The sequence below is a fragment of the Scyliorhinus canicula genome, chromosome 30 (assembly GCF_902713615.1).
Source record: "Scyliorhinus canicula chromosome 30, sScyCan1.1, whole genome shotgun sequence".
Lineage (NCBI taxonomy): Eukaryota > Metazoa > Chordata > Chondrichthyes > Carcharhiniformes > Scyliorhinidae > Scyliorhinus > Scyliorhinus canicula.
The window spans coordinates 10,263,042-10,286,082 of NC_052175.1; positions in this window are offsets into that span (position 1 = coordinate 10,263,042).

Consider the following 23,041-nt stretch of genomic DNA (forward strand, 5'->3'; position numbering starts at 1 on the left):
TCGGGGTTGGGTGGCGGGAGGTGTGAGATGCAGGATTTATTCCAGAATTGGCTATTTTGTTGTGAGTCAGGCGGTGGTGATGGGAGTGGACGGAGTGGAATATGAGTAAAGAGTGGTTTCTGGCCACGCTCCGCACTGTCCAGGCGTGAGAGATTCTTTGGGTCAGGCACACAGGCCGGGTTGGATGTTCGATTGCGGAAAGTAGTGAGGACGGTCGCGTGAGTGATTCTTTGGGTCAGGCACACAGGTCAGGCAGACGGTCAGAGGATACAGCAGGATTTAGATCGTTTGGAGTCGTGGGTGCCTGGAACTCGTTGCCGGAGGAGGTTGTGGAAGCAGGGACGATAGTGACGTTTATGGGGAATCTTGACAAACACATGAAAAGATGGGAATAGAAGGATACAGACCCCGGAAGTGTGGAAGAATTTAGTTCAGATGGCTGCATGGTCGGCAACGGCTTGGAGGGCCGGAGCACATGTTCCTGTGCTGTACTTTTCTTTGATGTGGAGATGCCGGCGTTGGACTGGGGTGAGCACAGTAAGAAGTCTTACAACACCAGGTTAAAGTCCAACAGGTTTGTTACAAACACGAGCTTTCGGAGCACGGCTCCTTCTTCAGGTGAATGGAAAGGCTTGTTCCAGAAATGTTTATATAGACACAGTCAGAGATGCCCCGGAATGCGAGCACCTGCAGGCAATCAAATCATCAAAGATGCAGAGAGAGAGGTAACTCCAGGTTAAAGAGGTGTGAATTGTCCCAAGCCAGTTGGGACAATTCACACCTCTTTAACCTGGAGTTACCTCTCTCTCTGCATCTTTGATGATTTGATTGCCTGCAGGTGCTCGCATTCCGGGGCATCTCTGACTGTGTCTATATAAACATTTCTGGAACAAGCCTTTCCATTCACCTGAAGAAGGAGCCGTGCTCCGAAAGCTCGTGTTTGAAACAAACCTGTTGGACTTTAACCTGGTGTTGTAAGACTTCTTACTGTGCTCACCCCAGTCCAACGCCGGCATCTCCACATCATGGCTACCATTGACACCGCAAACTGCCGGCTCAAAGTGGAGAGGATCTCTAGGAAGATCGCGCATATAGACACTGACATTCAGTTTCTACAAAGATGCAAAAAAGCAGACAAGATCCCGAAAGGACTACAGATCAAAAACCCACTCAAGTCGACTTACAACACAGACTACGCTGAAAGACTCTGCCACCGCACCTCTGTCACACTCCTCAAACACCTCGTACACCAACTCTACAGCAGTCGACGCAACCTGGAAACCAAGAGAGAGGCCATATTCTCAACTTGCGCTCAGGACACAGCAGACCAGCTGCGGAACACCGCCAAACAGATGAGACAGCAATACTATGCCACCTACAAGCACACCAAGAACAGGAAGCTTGAGAAACTTGGCATCACCACCAGCAGCAATCAAGCTTCTCCCGGTACAACAGTCGAAAACAATACAGGGAAATCCATTGTCAACTTGTCAGACTACACCCTTCAACCAGACGAAATCGAAGTCCTCAGCAGAGGGCTCAATTTCTGCACCACCACCAAAATGGACCCCATCAGTCTCGCGGCAGATACGGAGGAATTCATCAGGCGAATGAGGCTCCGGGAATTCTTCCACAGACCCCAAGAGGCCGACAGCGAACCCAGGGACACGACCAATGAACCGGAACAGCAGACCGCGAGATCTGCAGTGCAGCAACCGACAAGGAAAGAGTCAAATTGGACCCCTCCGGAAGGCCGCTGCCCTAGACTCGACATGTATGCTCAAGCCGTCAGAAGTCGTGTCAATGCCAGATTCATCACTCGCAATCACAAGGCAGCCTCAAACGTCACCCAAGCACAACGCAACGCCATCCGCACTCTCAAGACCAACCGCAACATCGTCATCAAACCAGCAGACAAAGGAGGGGCCACCGTCATACTGAACAGAACAGACTACTGTAAAGAAGTATACCGACAACTCGACAACCAGGAACACTACAGGCAGTTACCCGCAGATCCAACCAAGGAACACATCCGCCAACTCAGCAGACTGATCAAGACCTTAGATCCAGACCTTCAGAACACCCTACGTGCTCTCATCCCACGTAATCCCCGCATTGGAGATCTCTACTGCCTCCCGAAAATACACAAGGCCAACACACCAGGCCGTCCTATCGTTTCAGGCAATGGGACCCTGTGTGAGAACCTCTCTGGCCACATCGAGGGCATCTTGAAACCCATCGTACAAGGCACACCCAGCTTCTGTCGCGACACGATGGACTTCCTACAGAAACTCAGCACCCATGGACCAGTTGAACCAGGAACATTCCTCGTCACAATGGATGTCTCGGCACTCTACACCAGCATCCCCCATGACGACGGCATTGCTGCAACAGCCTCAGTCCTCAACACCGACAACTGCCAATCTCCAGACGCAATTCTGCAACTCATCCGTTTCATTCTAGACCACAACGTCTTCACCTTCGACAACAAATTCTTCATCCAGACGCACGGAACAGCCATGGGGACCAAATTTGCACCTCAATATGCCAACATCTTCATGCACAAGTTTGAACAGGACTTCCTCACCACACAGGACTTTCAACCGATGCTATACACCAGATACATAGAACATAGAACATAGAACAGTACAGCACAGAACAGGCCCTTCGGCCCTCGATGTTGTGCCGAACAATGATCACCCTACTTAAACCCACGTAACCGGTATACCCGTAACCCAACAATCCCCCCATTAACCTTACACTACGGGCAATTTAGCATGGCCAATCCACCTAACCCGCACATCTTTGGACTGTGGGAGGAAACCGGAGCACCCGGAGGAAACCCGCGCACACACAGGGAGGACGTGCAGACTCCACACAGACAGTGACCCAGCCGGGAATCGAACCTGGGACCCTGGAGCTGTGAAGCATTGATGCTAACCACCATGCTACCGTGAGCCATTTTTTTCCTTTGGACCCACGGCGAGACATCACTGAAACGACTACACGATGACATCAATAAGTTCCATCCCACCATCAAACTCACCATGGACTATTCTCCAAATTCAGTTCCATTCTTGGACACACTCGTCTCCATCAAGGACGGTCACCTCAGCACCTCGCTTTACCGCAAGCCCACAGATAGTCTCACGATGCTCCACTTCTCCAGCTTTCACCCGAAACACATTAAAGAAGCCATCCCCTATGGACAAGCCCTCCGTATACACAGGATCTGCTCAGACAAGGAGGAGCGCAACAGACACCTACAGATGCTGAAAGATGCCCTCGTACGAACGGGATATGGCGCTCGACTCATTGATCGACAGTTCCACCGCGCCACAGCAAAAAACCGCACCGACCTCCTCAGAAGACAAACACGGGACACCACTGACAGAGTACCCTTCGTCGTCCAGTACTTTCCTGGGGCGGAGAAACTACGACATCTTCTTCGCAGCCTCCAACACATCATCAGCGAGGATGGACATCTTGCCAAGGTCATCCCCACACCCCCACTACTGGCCTTCAAACAACCGCGCAACCTCAAACAAACCATTGTTTGCAGCAAATTACCCAGCCTTCAGAACAGCAACCACAACACCACAAAACCCTGCCAGGGTAATCTCTGCAAGACATGCCAGATCATCGACATGGACACCACCATTACACGTGGAAACACCACCCACCAGGTACGCGGCGCATACTCGTGCGACTCGACCAATGTAGTCTACCTCATACGCTGCAGGAAAGGATGTCCCGAAGCGTGGTACATTGGCGAGACCATGCAGACACTGCGACAACGAATAAACGGGCATCGTGCGACTATCAACAGGCAGGACTGTTCCCTTCCAGTTGGGGAACACTTCAGCAGTCAAGGAGATTCAGCCTCTGATCTCCGGGTCAGCATTCTACAAGGAGGCCTTCAGGAGACGCGACAACGCAAAATTGCTGAGCAAAAACTTATAGCTAAGTTCCGCACGCATGAATGCGGACTCAACCGGGATCTGGGATTCATGTCGCATTACATTCGGCCCCCACCAACAAGCCTGGACTTGCAGAGGCCTACCGACTGAACTGGCTTGGGACAATTCACACCTCTTTAACCTGGAGTTACCTCTCTCTCTGCATCTTTGATGATTTGATTGCCTGCAGGTGCTCGCATTCCGGGGCATCTCTGACTGTGTCTATATAAACATTTCTGGAACAAGCCTTTCCATTCACCTGAAGAAGGAGCCGTGCTCCGAAAGCTCGTGTTTGAAACAAACCTGTTGGACTTTAACCTGGTGTTGTAAGACTTCTTACTGTACTTTCCTTTGTTCTTTGTTCTGTCTGTTAGACAAAGAGTTCAGTGGAAACATGGCAGTGGGGATTCAAAATTATGTGGAGGTCAATCAGAATGGGAAAGTATTGGCCGCCATGTTTAATCAGTTAACGATATGAAAAGCGGTGGGTCAGGAACGGCAGGCACCAGGGTACAGTATGAATATTGGAGAAGGCGAGTCCTGTGTTGGCACATCAGCTGCGGTAATCTTGCAGGTGAGGCAGGACAGGTTGGGGGTGAGGATACATGAGGTGTTCGAAGCCTTTTATGGGGGCTGAATAGGGTGGAGCCGCTGGGAGCAATGGAAGGGAGATTAGCAGAGGTGTCAATGGAAGGGTGCTTTTCTGATTGGAGGTCTGTGACTAGTAATGTTCCGCAGGGATCAGTGCTGGAACCTTTGCTGTTCGTAGTATATATAATTGTGCTTGAGAAAAAAGTCACAGGTCTGATAAGTAACTTTGCTGACGACACACAGAGTGGCGGAATTGCGGATAGCGAAGAGGATTGTCAGTGGATACAGCATGATTTAGATTGTTTGAAGACTTGGGCGGAGAGATGGTAGATGGATGTAATGCACTTTGGAAGGTCTGATACAGGAAGGGAATATACAGTGAATGGTAGAACCCTCATAATATTGACAGTCAGAGAGATCGAGGTGTACAGGTCCACAGGTCACTGTTAGGGGCAACGTAGTTGGAGAAGGTTGTCAAGAAGGCATACGGCATACGTGCCTTCATTAGACGGGCAATTGAGGTTAAATATTTGCAGGTCATGCTGTAGCTGTATAGAACATTACTTAAGCCATAATTGGAGGATAGTGTTCAATTCTGGTCGCTACACTACCAGAAGAATGTCGGGGCTTTAGGGAGGGTGCAGACGGGATTCCCCAGCATTCTGCCTGGTATCGAGGGCTTTATCTATGAGCAGAGCTATGAGCCATGAGTTTTTTCTAGCTCAAAATTGACCTCATGGCTCCGAAACTCAATCCCTCTACCAATAAGAGATAACACACCATATACCTTCTTAACAACCCTATCAACCTGGGTGGCAATTTTCAGGGATCTATGTACATGGACCCCGAGATTTCTCTGCTCATCCACACTACCGAGAATCTTACAATTACCCCAGTACTCTGAATTCCTGTTACTCCTTCCAAAATGAACCACGTCACACTTTATGCATTGAACTCCATTTGCTACTTCCGAGCCCAGCTCTGCAGCTTATCTATGTCCCTCTGTAACCTGCCATATCCTTCCGCACTGTCCACAGCTCCACCGACTTTAGTATCATCCGCAAATTTACTCACCCATCCTTCTGCGTCCTCCTCCAAGCCATTTATAAAAATAACAAACAGCAGTGGCCCCAAAACAGATGCTTGTGGTACATAAGTAATTGAACTCCAGGCTGAACATTTCCCATCAACCACCACCATCTGTCCTCTTACAGGTAGCCAATTTCTGATCCAAACGGCTAAATCAACCTCAATCCCATTCCTACGTATTTTCTGAAATAGCCTACCGTGGGGAACCTTATCAAACGCTTTACTGAAATCCATATACACTACATCAACTGCTTTTCCCTCGGCCACATGTTTGGTCACCTTTTCAAATAACTCAATAAGGTTTGTGAGGCACGACCTCCAATTCACAAAACCGTGTTGATTATCCCTAATCAAATTATTCCTTTCCAGATGATTAGTAATCCTATCTCTTATAATCCTTTCCAAGACTTTGCCCACAACAGAAGTAAGGCTCACTGATAGTTACCAGGGGTTGTCTCTACTACCCTTCTTGAGCAGGGAGATAACATTAGCTATCCTCCAGTCTTCTGGCACTTTTCCTGAAGACAATGCCGACAGGAAGATCATAGCAAAAGGCTCTGCATTCTCCTCCGTAGATTTCCGAGAATGCTAGGATAAATTCCATTCGGCCCAGGGGACTTATCTATTTTCACACTTTTCGGAATTGCTAACACCTCCTCCTTATGAACCTCAATCCCGTCCAGCCTACCAGCCTGTATCTCAGTATTCTCGTCGACACCATTGTCTTTTTCCTAAGTGAATACTGACGAAAAATATTCATTCAGCACATCTCCTATCTCCCCGCACTCCACGCACAACTTCCCATTTCTGTCTTTGACTGGCCCTACACTTATCCTAGTCATTCTTCTGCTCTTGACATACATACAGAAAGATTCGGGTTTTCCTTGATCCACCCTGCCAAGGAAATCTCATGTCCCATCCTGGCTCCTCTTCTCTCTCTCTTTAGCTCCTTCCTGGCTGACTTGTAACTCTCAAGAGCCCCAAGTAATCCTTCATGTCTCACTTTTACATAAGCCTACTTCTTTCTCTTGACAAGTGATTCAACTACATTAGTGAACCACGGTTCCCTCGCTCGACCGCTTCCTCCCTGCCTGACAGGTACATTCTTGTGAAGACACGCAGTACCTGTTCCTTGAACAAGCTCCACATTTCAATTGTGCCCATCCCCTGCAGTTTCCTTCCCCATCCTCTGCATCCGAAATCTTGCCTAATCGCATAATAATTGTCCTTCCCCCAGCTCTAACTCTTGCTCTGCGGTGTCTACCTATCAATTTACATTGCGAAAGTAAACGTAACCGAATTGTGGTCACTATCACCAAAGTGCTCACCGACCTCCAAATCTAACATCTCGCCTGGTTCATTACGCAGTACCAAATCTAATGTGGCTTGCCTCCTCTTGGCCTCTCTACATACTGTGTCAGCAAACCCTCCTGCACATATTGGACAAAACTTGACCCATCTAAAGTAATCGATTTATCGCGTTTCCAGTCAACATTTGGAAATTTAAAGTCCCCCATAACAACTACCCTGTTACTTTCGCTGCTATCCAGAATCATCTTTGCAATCCTTTCCTTTACATCTCTGCAACTTTTCGGAGTCCTATAGAAAACACGCGACGGGGTGACCTCTCCTTTCCTGTTTCTAATCTCAACTCATACTAGCTCAGTAGACCAGTCCTCATGAAACGTCCTTTCTGCCACTGTAATACTTCCTTGACTATCAATGCTACACTTCTCCCTCTTTTGCCACCTTCACTGTGCTTACTGAAACATCTAAAGCCCGGAACCTGCAACAACTATTCCTGTCCCTGCTCTATCCATGTCCACAAAATGGCCACAACATCGAAGTACCAGATACCAACCCATGCTTCAAGTTCACCAACCTTATTGATTCTCCTGGCGTTGAAGTAGACACACTTCAAACCACCTTCCTACCTGCCGGTACGCTCCTGCGACCTTGAAAACTTACTCATGACCACACTACTCTGAACCTCCTGTACACTCGAGCTCCAATTCAGGTTCCTATTCACCTGCTGAAGGGCCAATTCCTGTGCTGTATTTTTCTTTGTTATTTGTTCTTTCTTTGTCAGTTCTGTTACTGTTCGTGTCCTCGCAAAGGCATTGACACGAAGTTTGGAGTGGTTTGTTCCAGAGGTGGCCTGGGAGGATCAGGAGAGGTTTGTGAAGAGGGGGCAGCTTTCCAGAATATTGCGAAATCCAGTTCTGACCCTATCGGGGGTGGGTGGGGATTGCGAGTGGTGGAGGTGATTGAGTCAATGGACTGGAAGAATACGTCTCCATTGGCTTGATAGAGCGGAGATTTTTGTTCGAAGCCCTGGGGAGGTTTGGTTTGGGATGAGGTTTGTGTTGTGGGGTTGACGGTTACATACGGCCCTTATGCGGATGAATAAGACAACATCGTGGGATTCTAGCACAGGGGAACAAAGCAGGGGTGTCCGCTGTACACGCTGTTGTTCGTGCTGACGATTGAGCTCTTGGCGATGGCACTTTGGGCCTCGGCTGAGTGGAAGGAGAATATGAGGGGTGGGATTCTGGGAACACCGGGAGTCACTGCCTATTGATACCTGTTACTGTTCGTGACAGCCCCCTTAGAAAGCATGGCGGGAATACTGGGATATCTGGAGAAATTGGGGGCCTTTACGGACTATAATTCGGTTATAATTAGCCTTCCCCCAATTTAGCACATTCACCCGAGGACCACTCTTATCCTTGTCCACCAGCACTTTAAAACTGACTGAATTGTCGTCACCGTTGCCGAAATGCTCCCCAATTGAACCTGCCAGCATCTCTCCTGTCTGTTCAATTCATTGTTTTATATGTTTCGAGACGATCTCCCCGCACCCTTATAACTTCCAACGAGTACAGTCCCAGTCTACTCAAACTCTCCTCGTAATCCAACCATCAACTCTGGGATTAACCTCGTGAATCTCTTCCAGGACGGGTCTGATGTCGTTCACTCCGACGAAATCCACGCGTGACCCTGTGCTGGAGCCGTGCATCAGAAAATGGAACCAGCTGAAGAGGCACTTTTACCTGGGGCACATTAGTCATGACTCCACTGTGAATCATCTGTTTGCGCGGGGGCGGATTGCGGGGTGGAGCGTTACTGAGGATGTTGTGGAGGGCGCGATTGCTGGGCAATAGAAATTGGGGGAGACAGTCCTGGCGAATCATCGTCATATATTCTGAGGGGGGGGGGTGGTTTAGAAGAGATGTTCGATGAAAGTTTGTGAACTTTTCGGAGGCTGAGTGAGGGACACTGTTGAGGATTTAAGGGTTTGGCGTGAAGCTGCATCCTATGGTGGCCATCATTGTGGTGCCGTGAGGTGCCGAAGTTGCTGGAGGTGAAGGGCGCCGATGTGGTGGGTGTGCTGCACAGCTTCAGCTCAGTGAGAAGCAGATTGTAAATCGCAACCATCTCCACCCTGTCACCGGCCCCTCCCCCAAATTTATCGATGTAAACCATCCATTAAATATGAGACATGTTTATACCAGTCAGACAGGAACATTTCAAAGAACGTTTCAATTGAGATTTAGTCCTGAAATAGAGGGAAGAAGGAGCAGAAATTAATGGAGGGCAGGAGAGAGGGCTGTGGTATTTGAAAATGAAACAATAAAAGTCGAGAGAATAGGGAGGGAGAGCGAGTGAGAGAGAGAGAGATAGAGAGAGAGAGAGAGTTGTGATCGATGGGGTGAAGAGCAAGAGAGAGAAGTCAGAGATGGGATATTGTAAGAAGAAAAGAAAGGGGGAAAGAACAAAAGAGTGCTGCTTGATTGTGAATATTGAAGTATAAACAGAACCATTCCTGGAATGAGCAGGAGAGTGGGCAGAGGTTCTTTATTGTCTTCTTCCTTTATTTCCAGTGTGGCAGTAAAACAGACGGCGATAGCGGATTGAACACAAGACGGAGAGACACAAGCTCTGGGAATGGTTCTCCAGGATTCCGTCGCTGGCCACCCTTTGGGGACATCTCAGTCTGTCGATTTACATTCTAATTTAAAATAAAAGTCTTGCTTGAAATATGTTCCCATTGTAGGGCCGTATTTATAACATGCGTTCTACGAATAAGAGGAGAGAGAAGTATTAGGATCTTGCTGTGATTCTAGTTCCATAATATTTTGATTTGTTGTAATATATTTCCATCTGTCTCTGTTTTGAAGATTGGAAGATGCAAAGAGATTTCTTTCGCAGCGAGGAAACCTCAGCAAAGAACAATCACCGGAGCGAAATGGTGTCATAAATGTCTCCGAGACATTTTTATTCATCATCTCACACACAAAATAGATTTGTGGTGTTTCAACACAAAGTATTTTGGTCTGTTTATGGGTCTGAATGAGTTCTCAGTCTCTCCAGAAATGGAAATTTAGGGAGAGAGTGGGAATGAGTCAACAGGTGATTGACGGTGCCAGGGCAGATGAGAAGAGATTAAGGGGGAAGGGGCAGTCAGCAGGAGGTTGAGGTGGAATGGGTAAAGTCAGCTAGGCATTGAGTGGGAGAAGGACAGAGTCAGTAGGGCATAGAGGGAGGAGGAGGCAGAATTAGCTGCGCATTGAGGGAGGGGACAGGCAGCAGGGGATTGAGGCGTTGGGGGCAGTCAGCAGGGGATTGAGGGGCAATAGGCTGGTTCAGATGGGAAATGAGGGTGTGGGGACAGAGGCAGCAGGGGATTGAGGAGGAGGAGGCAGATTCAGCAGTGGAGTGAGGGGGAGGAGGCAGTCAGCAGGGAATTGAGGGGAAGGGTCAGAGTCAGCAAGGGATTGAGAGGGAGGGGGCAGAGTCAGCAGAGAATTGAGGGAGATGGGTCAGTGTCAGCAGGGGATTGAAGGGGAGGGGCAGAGTGAGGAGGAGAATCAGCGTGCGGGTTCAGAGTCAGCAGGAATTTGCGGGGAGGGGCGGTCAGCATGGGATTGAGGGTGAGGGGTCAGAACGAGCAGGTGTTTGAGGGCGAGGGGGCAGAGTCAGCAGGACATTGGGAGGGAGAGGGCAGTCACCGGGGAATTGTGGGGGAGGGGACATAGTCAGCAGGCCATTGAGGGGGAGCGGCAGTCAGCGTGAGATTGAGGGGATTGGCAGAGTCAGCTGTGGATTGAGGGGGAGGGGGCAGAGTCTGCAGGGGATTGAGGGGATTGTCAGAGTCAGTAGGGTTTTTAGGGGAGGGGCAGAGTCAGCAGGGCATTGAGGGGGCAAGGATAGTCAGCGGGGGATTGTGGGTGATGGGGCAGAGTCAGCAGGGGTTTGAGGGGAATGGCCAGTGAGCAGGGGATTGAGGGGGCAGAGTCAACAGGGGATTGAGGGTGAGGGGGCAGGGTCAGCAGGGGATTGAGGGTGAGGGGGCATTTAGCAGGGGATTAAAGTACACGATGCAGAGTCAGCAATGGATTGAGAGTGTTGGGCAGTTAGCAGGGGACTGAGAGGGATGGGGCAGTCTGGGCAAGGGATTGTTGGGGCAGACTCAGTCGGGTATTGCGGAGGAGCAGTCACAGTAAGCAAGGGATTGAGGGTTAGGAGGCCGAGTCAGCAGGGAATTGAGGGGATTGTCAGAGTAAGGAGGGTTTTCAGGGGGAGGGGGCTGTCAGCAGGCTATTGAGGGGATTGGCAGTGTCAGGAGGCGATTGAGGGGGAAGGCAGAGTCAGCAGTGTATTGTGGGCGTGGAACAGAGACAGCAGGGGAATAAGGGTCAGGGGTCAGAGTCAGAAGGGGTTTGACGGGGATGTGTCAGAGTCAGAAGGGCATAGAGGGGGAGCGAGCGGAGGCAGCAGGGGATTGAGGGGAGAGGGCAGACTCAGGAGGGGAATGAGGCGGTGGGGGCAGTCAGCAGAGCATTGATTGGGCGGGGCAGAGACAGCAGGGGATTGATGGGAAGTGGGCTGGTTCAGCATGGGACTGAGGGGCGGGGGAAGTCAGCAGTGGATTGAGGGGGAATGTGCAGTCAGTAGGGAATTGAGGGGGCTGGGTTAGTGTCAGCAGGGGATAGAAGGGGAGGAGACAGAGCGAGGAGGAGAATGAGCGTGCGGGTTCAGATTTAGCAGGGGTTACAGGGAAGAGGCAGAGACAGCGGCGGAGGTGTCAGAATGAGCAGGGATTGAGGGTGAGGGGGCTGAGTCAGTAGGGGATTGAGTATATGTGTCAGTGTCATCAGGGAATTGAATGGGAGGGGAAGAGCGAAGAGGAGAATCAGCGTGCGTGTACCGAGTCAGCAGGGATTTCAGGGGAGGGGCAGAATCAGCAGGGGATTGTGGGCGAGGGGACAGATACAGCAAGGGATTGAGGGTGAGGGTCAGCGTCGGCAGGGGTTTTGGGGGATGTGTCAGAGTCTGAAGGGTATTGAGGGGGAGCGAGGAGAGAGAGCAAGGGATTGAGGGGAGAGGGAAGACTCAGGAGGGGAATGAGGCGGAGGCGGCAGTCAGCAGAGTATTGAAGTGGTGGGGGCGGGGACAGCAAAGGATTAATTGGGGTAGGGCGGATTCAGCATGGGAGTGAGGGGAGGGGGCAGAGTTGGAAGGGAATTGAGGGGGTTGGGTGTGTCAGCAGCAGATTGTAGGGGAGGGGGCAGAGCGAGGAGGAGAATGAGCGTGCGGGTTCAGAGTCAGAAGGGAAATCAGGCGAGGGGCAGAGTCAGCAGGGGACTGTGGGGATTGTCAGAGTCAGTAGGGTTTTTAGGGGAGGGGCAGAGTCAGCAGGGCATTGAGGGGGCAAGGATAGTCAGCGGGGGATTGTGGGTGATGGGGCAGAGTCAGCAGGGGTTTGAGGGGAATGGCCAGTGAGCAGGGGATTGAGGGGGCAGAGTCAACAGGGGATTGAGGGTGAGGGGGCAGGGTCAGCAGGGGATTGAGGGTGAGGGGGCATTTAGCAGGGGATTAAAGTACACGATGCAGAGTCAGCAATGGATTGAGAGTGTTGGGCAGTTAGCAGGGGACTGAGAGGGATGGGGCAGTCTGGGCAAGGGATTGTTGGGGCAGACTCAGTCGGGTATTGCGGAGGAGCAGTCACAGTAAGCAAGGGATTGAGGGTTAGGAGGCCGAGTCAGCAGGGAATTGAGGGGATTGTCAGAGTAAGGAGGGTTTTCAGGGGGAGGGGGCTGTCAGCAGGCTATTGAGGGGATTGGCAGTATCAGGAGGCGATTGAGGGGGAAGGCAGAGTCAGCAGTGTATTGTGGGCGTGGAACAGAGACAGCAGGGGAATAAGGGTGAGGGGTCAGAGTCAGAAGGGGTTTGACGGGGATGTGTCAGAGTCAGAAGGGCATAGAGGGGGAGCGAGCGGAGGCAGCAGGGGATTGAGGGGAGAGGGCAGACTCAGGAGGGGAATGAGGCGGTGGGGGCAGTCAGCAGAGCATTGATTGGGCGGGGCAGAGACAGCAGGGGATTGATGGGAAGTGGGCTGGTTCAGCATGGGACTGAGGGGCGGGGGAAGTCAGCAGTGGATTGAGGGGGAATGTGCAGTCAGTAGGGAATTGAGGGGGCTGGGTTAGTGTCAGCAGGGGATAGAAGGGGAGGAGACAGAGCGAGGAGGAGAATGAGCGTGCGGGTTCAGATTTAGCAGGGGTTACAGGGAAGAGGCAGAGACAGCGGCGGAGGTGTCAGAATGAGCAGGGATTGAGGGTGAGGGGGCTGAGTCAGTAGGGGATTGAGTATATGTGTCAGTGTCATCAGGGAATTGAATGGGAGGGGAAGAGCGAAGAGGAGAATCAGCGTGCGTGTACCGAGTCAGCAGGGATTTCAGGGGAGGGGCAGAATCAGCAGGGGATTGTGGGCGAGGGGACAGATACAGCAAGGGATTGAGGGTGAGGGTCAGCGTCGGCAGGGGTTTTGGGGGATGTGTCAGAGTCTGAAGGGTATTGAGGGGGAGCGAGGAGAGAGAGCAAGGGATTGAGGGGAGAGGGAAGACTCAGGAGGGGAATGAGGCGGAGGCGGCAGTCAGCAGAGTATTGAAGTGGTGGGGGCGGGGACAGCAAAGGATTAATTGGGGTAGGGCGGATTCAGCATGGGAGTGAGGGGAGGGGGCAGAGTTGGAAGGGAATTGAGGGGGTTGGGTGTGTCAGCAGCAGATTGTAGGGGAGGGGGCAGAGCGAGGAGGAGAATGAGCGTGCGGGTTCAGAGTCAGAAGGGAAATCAGGCGAGGGGCAGAGTCAGCAGGGGACTGTGGGCGATGTGACAGATACAGCAGGGGATTGAGTGTGAGGGGTCAGAGTAGGAAGAGATTTGAGAGGGACGTGCCAGTGTCAGCAGGGGAATGAAGTGGAGGGGGACACAGCGAGGAGGAGAATCAGCGTGCGGGTTCCGAGTGAGCAGGAATGGAAGGGGAGGGGCAGAGTCAGCAGGAGATTGTGGGCGAGGGGGTCAGATACAGCAGGGGATTGAGGGTGAGGGGTCAGATTCGGCAGGGGTTTGAGGGGGACGAGTCAGAGTCAGAAGGGTATTGAGTGGGAGCGAGCAGAGATAGCAGGGGATTGAGGGGCGAGGGCAGACTCAGGAGGGGAATGAGGCAGATGCAGCATTAGGCAGAGTATTGAAGTCGTACGGCAGCACGGTGGTACAGTGGTTAGCATTGCCACGTACGGCGCTGAAGACCTGGGTTTGAATCCCGGCCCTGGGACACAGTCCGTGTGGAGTTTGCACATTCTCCCCGTGTCTGCGTGGGTTTCACCCCCACAACCCAAAATATGTACAGGATAGGCGGATTGGCCTCGCTAAATTGCCCCTTAATTGGAAAAAATAATTGGGTACTCTAAATTTAATTTTAAAAATTGTATTGAAGTGGTGTGGACGGAGGCAACAAAGGTATTCAGGGGGCGGGCGGGGTCAGCATGGGAGTGAGTGGAGGGGGCAGAGTCAGCTGTGGATAGACGGGGAGGGTGCAGACTCGGCAGGGAATTGAGGGAGATGGGTAAGTGTCAGCAGGGGATTGAAGGGGAGGGGGCAGAGCGAGGAGGAGAATGAGCGTGCGCGTTCAGTTAGCAGGGATTTCAGGCGAGGGGCAGAGACAGCAGGGCATTGTGGGCGAGGGGACAAATACAGCAGGTGATTGAGTGTGAGATGCCAGACTCCGCAGAATTTTGAGGGGGACGTGTCAGATTCAGAAGGGTATCGAGGGGGAGCGAGCAGAGACAGAAGGGGATTGAGGGGAGAGTGCAGACTCAGGAGGGGAATGAGGCGGAGTGGGGGCGGAGACAGCAAGAAATTGAGAGGGAGGGGCGGAGACAGCATGGGAGTGAGGGGAGGGGGCTGAGTCAGTAGGGGATTGAGCAGGAGGGTGCACAGTCAACGGGAATTGAGGGGGATGGGTGACATCAGGGGATTGAAGGGGAGGGGGTTAGAGCGAGGAGGAGAATGCGCGAGCGGGTCCAGAGCCAGCAGGGACGGTGCAGAGTCAGCAGGGCATTGAAGGGGAGAAGGCAGTCACCGGGGGATTGATCGGGAGGGACAGAGTTAGCAGGGCATTGATGCTGAGGGGGCTGTCAGCCGGGGATTGAGGGGGTAGTGTCAGCAGGGGATTGAGTGGGAGGGAGCGGAGATAGCAGGGAATTGAAGTGGAGGAAGCAGAGTCAGCAGTGAATTGAGGGCAGTGGGCCCAGCAGGGGGTTGAGGGGGATGGGGCACACTGATCAGGGTATTGATGGGGAAGTCAGTAGGGGATTGAGCGGGAGAAGGCAGAGTCAGCAGTGGATTGAGGGGGAGAGGGCAGAGTCAGCATAGGATTGTGAATTGGCAGATCCAGTCGGGGATTGAGGGGGAAGGGGTTGTCAACAGGGGATTGAGGGGATTGGCAGTGTCAGTAGAGCATTGGGGAGGGAAGAGTCAGCAGGGGATTGAGGGCGAGTGGGCAGACACAGCAGGCGATTAAGGGTGAAGGGTCAGTCTGCAGGGGTTTGAAGGGATGTGTCAAATTCAGAAGGGTATTGAAGGGGAGCGAGCAGAGACAACAGGGTATTGTGAGGAGAGGGCAGGCTCAGGTGGGGATTGAGGCGGAAGTGGCTGTCAGAAGAGCATTGAGGGGGTGGGGGTGGAGACAGCAGGAGCTTGAGGGAGAGGGGGCGGAGTCTGTAGGGGAATGAAGAGAGGGTACAGAGTCAGCAGTGTATTGAGGGGGAAATTACGGAGTCAGCAGGAGATTGAGCGGTAGGGTCAGAGTCAGCAGGGGATTGAGGGGGGTGCAGAGACAGCAGGGTATTGAAGGGATTGGTCAGTGTCAGCAGGGGATTGAAGGGGAGGGGGCAGAGCGAGGAGGAGAATGAGCGTGCGGGTTCCGAGTCAGCAGGGATTTGAGGGGAGGGGCAGAGACTGAGCAGAGGATTGATGGGTCAGAGTCAGTAGAGGATTGCGGGGAGGAGGCAGAGTCAGCAGGGGATTGGGTGGGATGTGTAAGAGTCAGCAGGGGATGGGGGAAGAAGCAGAATCATCAGGGGATTGAGATGGAAGGGGTCAGTGAGCAGGAGATTGAGGGGCAGTGCATTTTCAGCAGGGAATTGAGGGGGTACGGGCAGAGTCAGCAGTGGATTGAGGGGGAGGCGACAAAGTATATCCAAGAATCATAGAATCATAACATTTACAGTGAAGAAGGAGTCAAGTCGGCCGATCGTCTCTGCACCGATCCTTGGAAAGGGCATCCCATTGATGCCCACACGTTCAACCTATCCCCGTAACCCAGTAACCCCATCTAACCTTTTTGGACACTAAGGATAATGTGTCATCACCAATCCACCTAACCTGCACATCTTTGGACCGTGGGAGGAAACCGGAGCACCCGGAGGCAACCCACGCAGATACAAGGAGAACGTAAAGATTCCGGACAGACAGTGACCAAAGCCGGGAAACAAAGCTGAGATCCTGGAGCTGTGACGCAACTGTGCTACCACTGTACTGCCCACCTATCAGCCCTTGGGAATGCATGTTCAGGGGCATCCTTCAGTTTAACTAACACACTATTCCCATAGTGTCCCAAGTTGTTCACCTGAAAAATTTCATGAGTCTTGTTCTCCCCTGCCCTTGGAAGATGCAGCATCATTCCCACTAGAAAGGTATGGATATCATTAACTGGCTAAGGAGGTGTTTAGCAGCCTGGTGGGCCATATTTACCCGAGTCTTCAATTAATCATTGCTCACCCAATTAGGTATTCGGTATGCATCCAGGTGGAGTAGGTTGGCCTGGAGGCTTTGTGATAAGCGTGTTGCACATATATTACATGTCTTCACGGGGCACGCTTCCTTCGGGATAGCACTCTGTCTCTCAAATAATTAATTCATTGTGGTCTGATATGGTTGCAACTGTTTGTGTTCTTTCCACACAAGGTTCCACACACTTGTTGGCTAAGATGTGTAGGCATTTAGGCATTTTGGTATATGTCCCTAACTGCAGCTCTAATTTGCCCTTTCATAACCTCAATCTATTCACGTATCTCTGCTCTGTCAAGAACATTGACAGTCGAAACTCATATCCTCCAGCCTCCAGTTCCACTATGTCTCTCTGTTGTCTCTTATGTGTTGTCAATTCACTCCCGTCCACAATATCCCTCTTTAAGGCGACAAAAACCCTTGTCCATACAAATAGGCTGATACGTGTAGGCTGGCGAGATTAATCATAATTTGCACATGGAGTCTGCACCGGCTCTTGGAAAGAGCACCCTACCCAAGGTCAACAAATCCACCCAATCCCCATAACTCAGTAACCCCACCCAACACTAAGGGCAATTTTGGACACTAAGGGCAATTTTTCATTGGCCTATCCACCCAACCTGCACATCTTTGGACTGTGGGAGGAAACCGGAGCACCCGGAGGAAACCCACACACACACGGGGAGGATGTGCAGACTCCGCACAAACAGTGACCCAAGCCGGAATCGAACCTGGGACCCTGGAGCTGTGAAGCGATTGTGCTATCCACAATGCTACCGTGCTGCCCTGGTACTGTCGTCACTGATTCATCAATGAAGGTCAGAACTAAGCCGTTTCCCACAGTGTGGCGAGCGATATGTTAATCACATTCGGGCTTGGGGGTTGGCCTTGGACTTGTGGTTGGAACCGATCCGGAGCTCGCCGGTGCCACAGTGGTGGCTTCTACCAATCTCCCCACAGTTATCCCGTGGGGTTCTTGCTTCCTACAATATCCCACCCGATTCTCGGGCTCCAGAGCTGACTGGTTGCCGATCTCACTTCTCCGAAACGAAATTGTCAATCTATCACATATCACTCATGATTTTCAGTACGGTTTGGTGCCTGGTTAGGGATCTATGTACAGAATTTCAAGAAGCTTTACATTTCACAATCGGGGGATTTGGTCAATCGAAGGCAATTAACGTTACCTGATCGGCCATTTTTAAAAACAATGTCATTTTGCCTGGGGAAAAGTTTGCTGCGTTCCAGCTTTCCGTATCAGCTGTAATCCCTTGATCCTTGGTTCCCAATGATATAGGGCCTGGATACTTAGCAAGTGCAAGTAATTCGTATAAGATGCCCCGAGGGACGTATCAAGTCCCGTTTGTGCAGACATCCCGAGTCCCAACATAATAAAAACCTATACAAATCCTCCCATTTGAATTTCTCATAGCATTTACAACAACCCTCCGCTCCCGCATGACATTAATATACATGCGATCATCGTTTTTTCTTTCAGCAATGCCCGGCTCCTTTCATGTCAATGGCGATGAGGTCGATGTTGATGGCTGCAGCCAGAGATGAAATGGGGCCCTAAAGTGCGCGAGCAATAGAATGCTGTGGGTATATATATATATTCCGGCACTAAATTAGTATTATATCATTTGCATCATCTCCAATCCTTCCTCGAATATCATCTCCGTGACTTCGTACCATATCCTGTGTCACTCTGGTGGCCCATGACAAATGCAGATAATTCCTATTACAAGTGTAGCAGTTGCCAATGCCGTGACTACCCCCTGCTCCTTGGGTTCGCTGACACACTGGAGGGATCTCTCAATCTTGTGACTGTGGCACTACTTATGAGGGTACGGTTTCAACTGTATCCAATGCTGCCACCGCGGACTAGATTTCTCGTCGATTAAGGCAAATGTTTGTCCAGCAATGATTACTGCAGAGGGTCTCTCCCATCAAACCCCTGGTGCCGTTTTATCTGTCATGAGTTTGACCATGACCCTATCCCCTGCTGTCGGAGTTTTGGGGTATCGTTTCCAGTCAGTTTGGTCCAATTTTTATGCTGTTGCTGTGCAATTACCTGACCCTTCACGACATGCAGGGGTTTCTCCAGATCTTTCATACATTCAAGTACAGTTCCTCTGCATATCTCAAGTTCCAACCCACCAGCTATCCCCTCCTCCGGGAGGCGCTGCTCTTCCCGTCTTTAACTCGAAAGGGGCTAGACCCGTTCGCCGGGCAGCGTGGCTCTTTGTCGCAGCAATACTGTAGGCAGGACCATTACCCTGCGATATACCCTACATTCACTTCCTGCAATATATATTCGGCTTGGCAATTTTTTATGGTCCGATTTATCCGCTCTAACATTCCCGAGCTTTGAGAATGGTGGATGTGAAATGTTTGCTGAATTCCAAAAATATTGCAAACCCCCTTCATTACTTTGCCGTGAAATGTACCCCTTGGTCAGAATCCAGGTGAAGTGGCACCCCAACCTCCGCATGTGGGTTAGATGGAAATTTGGACAATTGGATAAGTAACTGGCATAGAAGACAGAAGGTGGTTGTGGATGGAAAAATTTCAGACTGGAGACCGGTTACCAGCGGTGTACCACAGGGATCAGTGCTGGGTCCTCTGATATTTGTGATTTTTATCAATGACTTGGAAGAGGGGGCTGAAGGATGAGTCAGTAAATTTGCTGATGACACCATTGGTGGTGTTGTGGATGAGGTGGAGGGGTTTGTAGGCTGCAAAGCGAAATTGATAGGATGAAGAGCGGGGCCGAAAAATGGCAGGTGGAGTTTAACTCTGATAAGTGCGAGGTGATTCATTTTGGAAGAGAAAAATTGAATGCGGATTACAGGGTCAACGGCAGGCTGAGGAATATGGCGGAACAGAGAGATCTTGGGGTTCATTTCCACAGACCTCTGAAAGTTGTCACTGAAGTGGATAGAGCCGTGAAGAAGTCCGAAAGTGTTTTACCGTTTATTAACAGGGGGCTTGAGTTTAAGAGCCGCGGGGTTATGCTGCACCTGTACATGATCCTGGCGAGACCACATTTGGAGTATTGTGTGCAGTTCTGGTCACCTCACTATAGGAAGGATGTGGAAGCATTGGTAAGGGTGCAAAGGAGATTAACCAGGATGTTGCCTGGTTTGCAGGATAGGCCTTATGAGGAAAGGGTGAGGGAGCTAGGCGTTTCTCTTTGGAGGGGAGGAGGATGAGAGGCGACTTAATAAAGGTTTATAAGATGATTATAGAGGTTTATGGATGGAGTGGACGTTGAGAGACTATTTCCTTGTGTGAATGTAGCTATTACAATGGGGCACGATTGTAAGGTTCAGGGTGGAAGATATAGGAGTGATGTCCAATGTAGGTTCTTTACTCAGAGAGTGGTTCGAGTCTGGAATGGACTGTCTGATGTGATAGGGGAGTCGGACACTTTCGGAACTTTCAAGCTGTTATTGGATTGGCACATGGAGCAGGCCAGAATGACAGGGAGTGGGATTGCTTGATCTTGGTTTCGGGCAATGCTCGGCATAACATCGAGGGCCGAAGAACCTGTTCTCTGCTGTATTGTTCTATGTTCTCAAACTTTGGTTCCTTTCTTCCGACCGATATCAATTGTGTCAGGAATAATTATTTTTTAATGTGACCCAAAGTTTAAAACAAAATCAATCCATTACAGGATCAGCCATAGTCAATTTAGATATCTCAAACTCCAATGTATCCTATTGAATTAAAATAGCCTCATTCTCACATGCGTGAATTTAAATGCTGATTAAAATTCCCACATGTGGTTCAGAATAATCCTGGATTCATACGTCTGAATTGCTGAAATTGACAAACACCAGGGTTACGGAACATGCGAGCGACAAATGTGAAATTGATTAGGTTCAGATTTGGTCAGTTGACTGTTTACTGTAGGGCTCTATTGAAATAGACGCTGTAATTTGTAAGCTATTGTTTTTTGTATTGTGTTTTCCGTCCGTCTCTGGTTAAATACAATCGTTTTTAAATTGGGCACTTTTTAAATAGAGTCAATTTACTGAAAAATATGTTAAAATGGCCTTTGCTTTCTATAGGTTTAAATTGTTTAAATAGATTCCATTCACTCCAGCGCGCTGTTAAGAAGTCTGTTGGTTTAAATAGATTCCATTCACTCCAGAGCGCTGTTAAGAAGTCTGTTGGTTTAAATAGATTCCATTCACTCCAGAGCGCTGTTAAGAAGTCTGTTGACTGTACTGTTTTTATTGGGCTGGCGATGAGTTGGGCTGGCGATGAGTTGGGCTGGCGATGAGTCGGCGGCGATGAGTCGGCGGCGATGAGTTGTCCCATTCCCGCTCAGACTGTGTGCCCCATATCCATTTCAGGCGTGTTGCACCCATTGATCTTGACTCCCTATCGATGTAAAATCTGACTAACTCAGTCCTGAATATATTCAATGAACAGGCCTCCAATGTTCACTGGAAAGAGAAGTCAAAAACCGAACTTTGACCGAGAGAAGATGTTGTTCCTAATACCCATTTTAAATTGTACATTCTGAAACTATGGCTCCTTTTCTGGATTCACCCATGATGGGGATCATTCTCTCTGCATGTACCAAATAACAAAGAACAGAGAACAAAGAAAAGTACAGCACAGGAAGAGGCCCTACGGCCCTCCAAGTCTGTGCCGACCATGCTGACCGTCCAAAATAAAATCTTCTACACTTCATGGGTCCATATCTTCTATTCCAATCCGATTCATGTATTTGTCAATACGCCCCTAATATGTCACTCTCGTCCCTGCTTCCACCACCTCCTCCGACAGCGAGTTCCAGGCACCCACTACCCACTGTATAAAACACTTCCCTCGTACATCTCCTCTCAAACCTGCCCACCGCACCTTAACCTCTGCCCCCTAGTAATTGACCCAATACCCTGGCAAAAAGCTTCTGACTATCCACCATGTCTATGCCTCTCATAAATTTCTAGACCGCAATCAGGTCACCCCTCAACCTCCGTCGTTCCAGTGAGAACAAACCTAGATTATTCAACCGTGCCTCATAGCTAATGCACTCCATACCAAGCAACATCCTGATAAATCTCTTCTGCACACTCTCTAAAGCCTGCACATACTTCTGGTAGTGTGGGGACTAGAATTGAACACTCCACTCCAAGTGTGGCCGAACTAAGGTTCTGTACAGCTGCAACATGAATTGCCAATTCTTATACTCAATGTCCCGGCAAATGATGGAAAGCATGCCGTATGCCTTCTTGACTACCTTCTCCACCTGTGTTTCCCCTTTCAGTGACCAGTGGACCTTTATACCTAGATCTCTCTGACTGTCAATAATTTCGAGGGCTTTGCCATTCACTGTATATTGCCTACCTGCATTAGACCTTCCAAAATGCATTACCTCACATTTGTCCGGATTAAACTCGATCGGCCATCTCTCTGCCCAGGTCTCCGAACGATCTAAATCCTGCTGTATCCTCTGACAGTCCTCATCGCTATCGCAATTCCAACAACCTTTGTGTCGTCTTCAAACTTACTAATCATACCGGTTACATATTCCTCCAAATAATTTATATGTACTACGAACAGCAAAGATCCCAGCACTTATCCCTGCGAACACCACTAGCCACAGCCCTCCAATCAGAAAAGCACCCTTCAATTTCTACTCTCTGCTTTCTATGACGCATCCGTTCTGTATCCATCTTGCCAGCTCACCCCTGATCCCGTGTGGCCTCACCTTGTGTACCACTCTGCCATGAGGGACCTTGTCAAAGGCCTTACTGAATTCTATATAGACACCATCCACTGCCCTACCTGCATCAATCATATTTGTGACCTCTTCGGAAAACTATATCAAGTTAGTGATAGACGACCCCTTCAAAAAACCGTGCTGCCTCTCTAATACTTCCATTTGCTTCCAAATGGGAGCAGATCCTGACTCGAAGAATTCTCTCCAGTAAATTCCAGACCACTGACGTAAGGCTCACAGGTCTGTAGTTCCCTGGATTATGCTTGCTACCCTTCTTAAACAATGGAACAACAATGGCTATTCTCCAGTCCTCCGGGACATCACGTGAAGACAGTGAGAATCCAAAGATTTCTGTCAAGTCCTCAGCAATTTCCTTTCTCGCCTCCTTCAGTATTCTGGGGTAGATGCCCTGGGGACTTCTGTAATTTAATATATCTCAAGACGCCCAACACCCGTCCATCTGGATCTCAATGTGACCCAGGCTATCTACACACCCCTCTCCAGTCTCAACATCCACCAATTCATTCTCTTT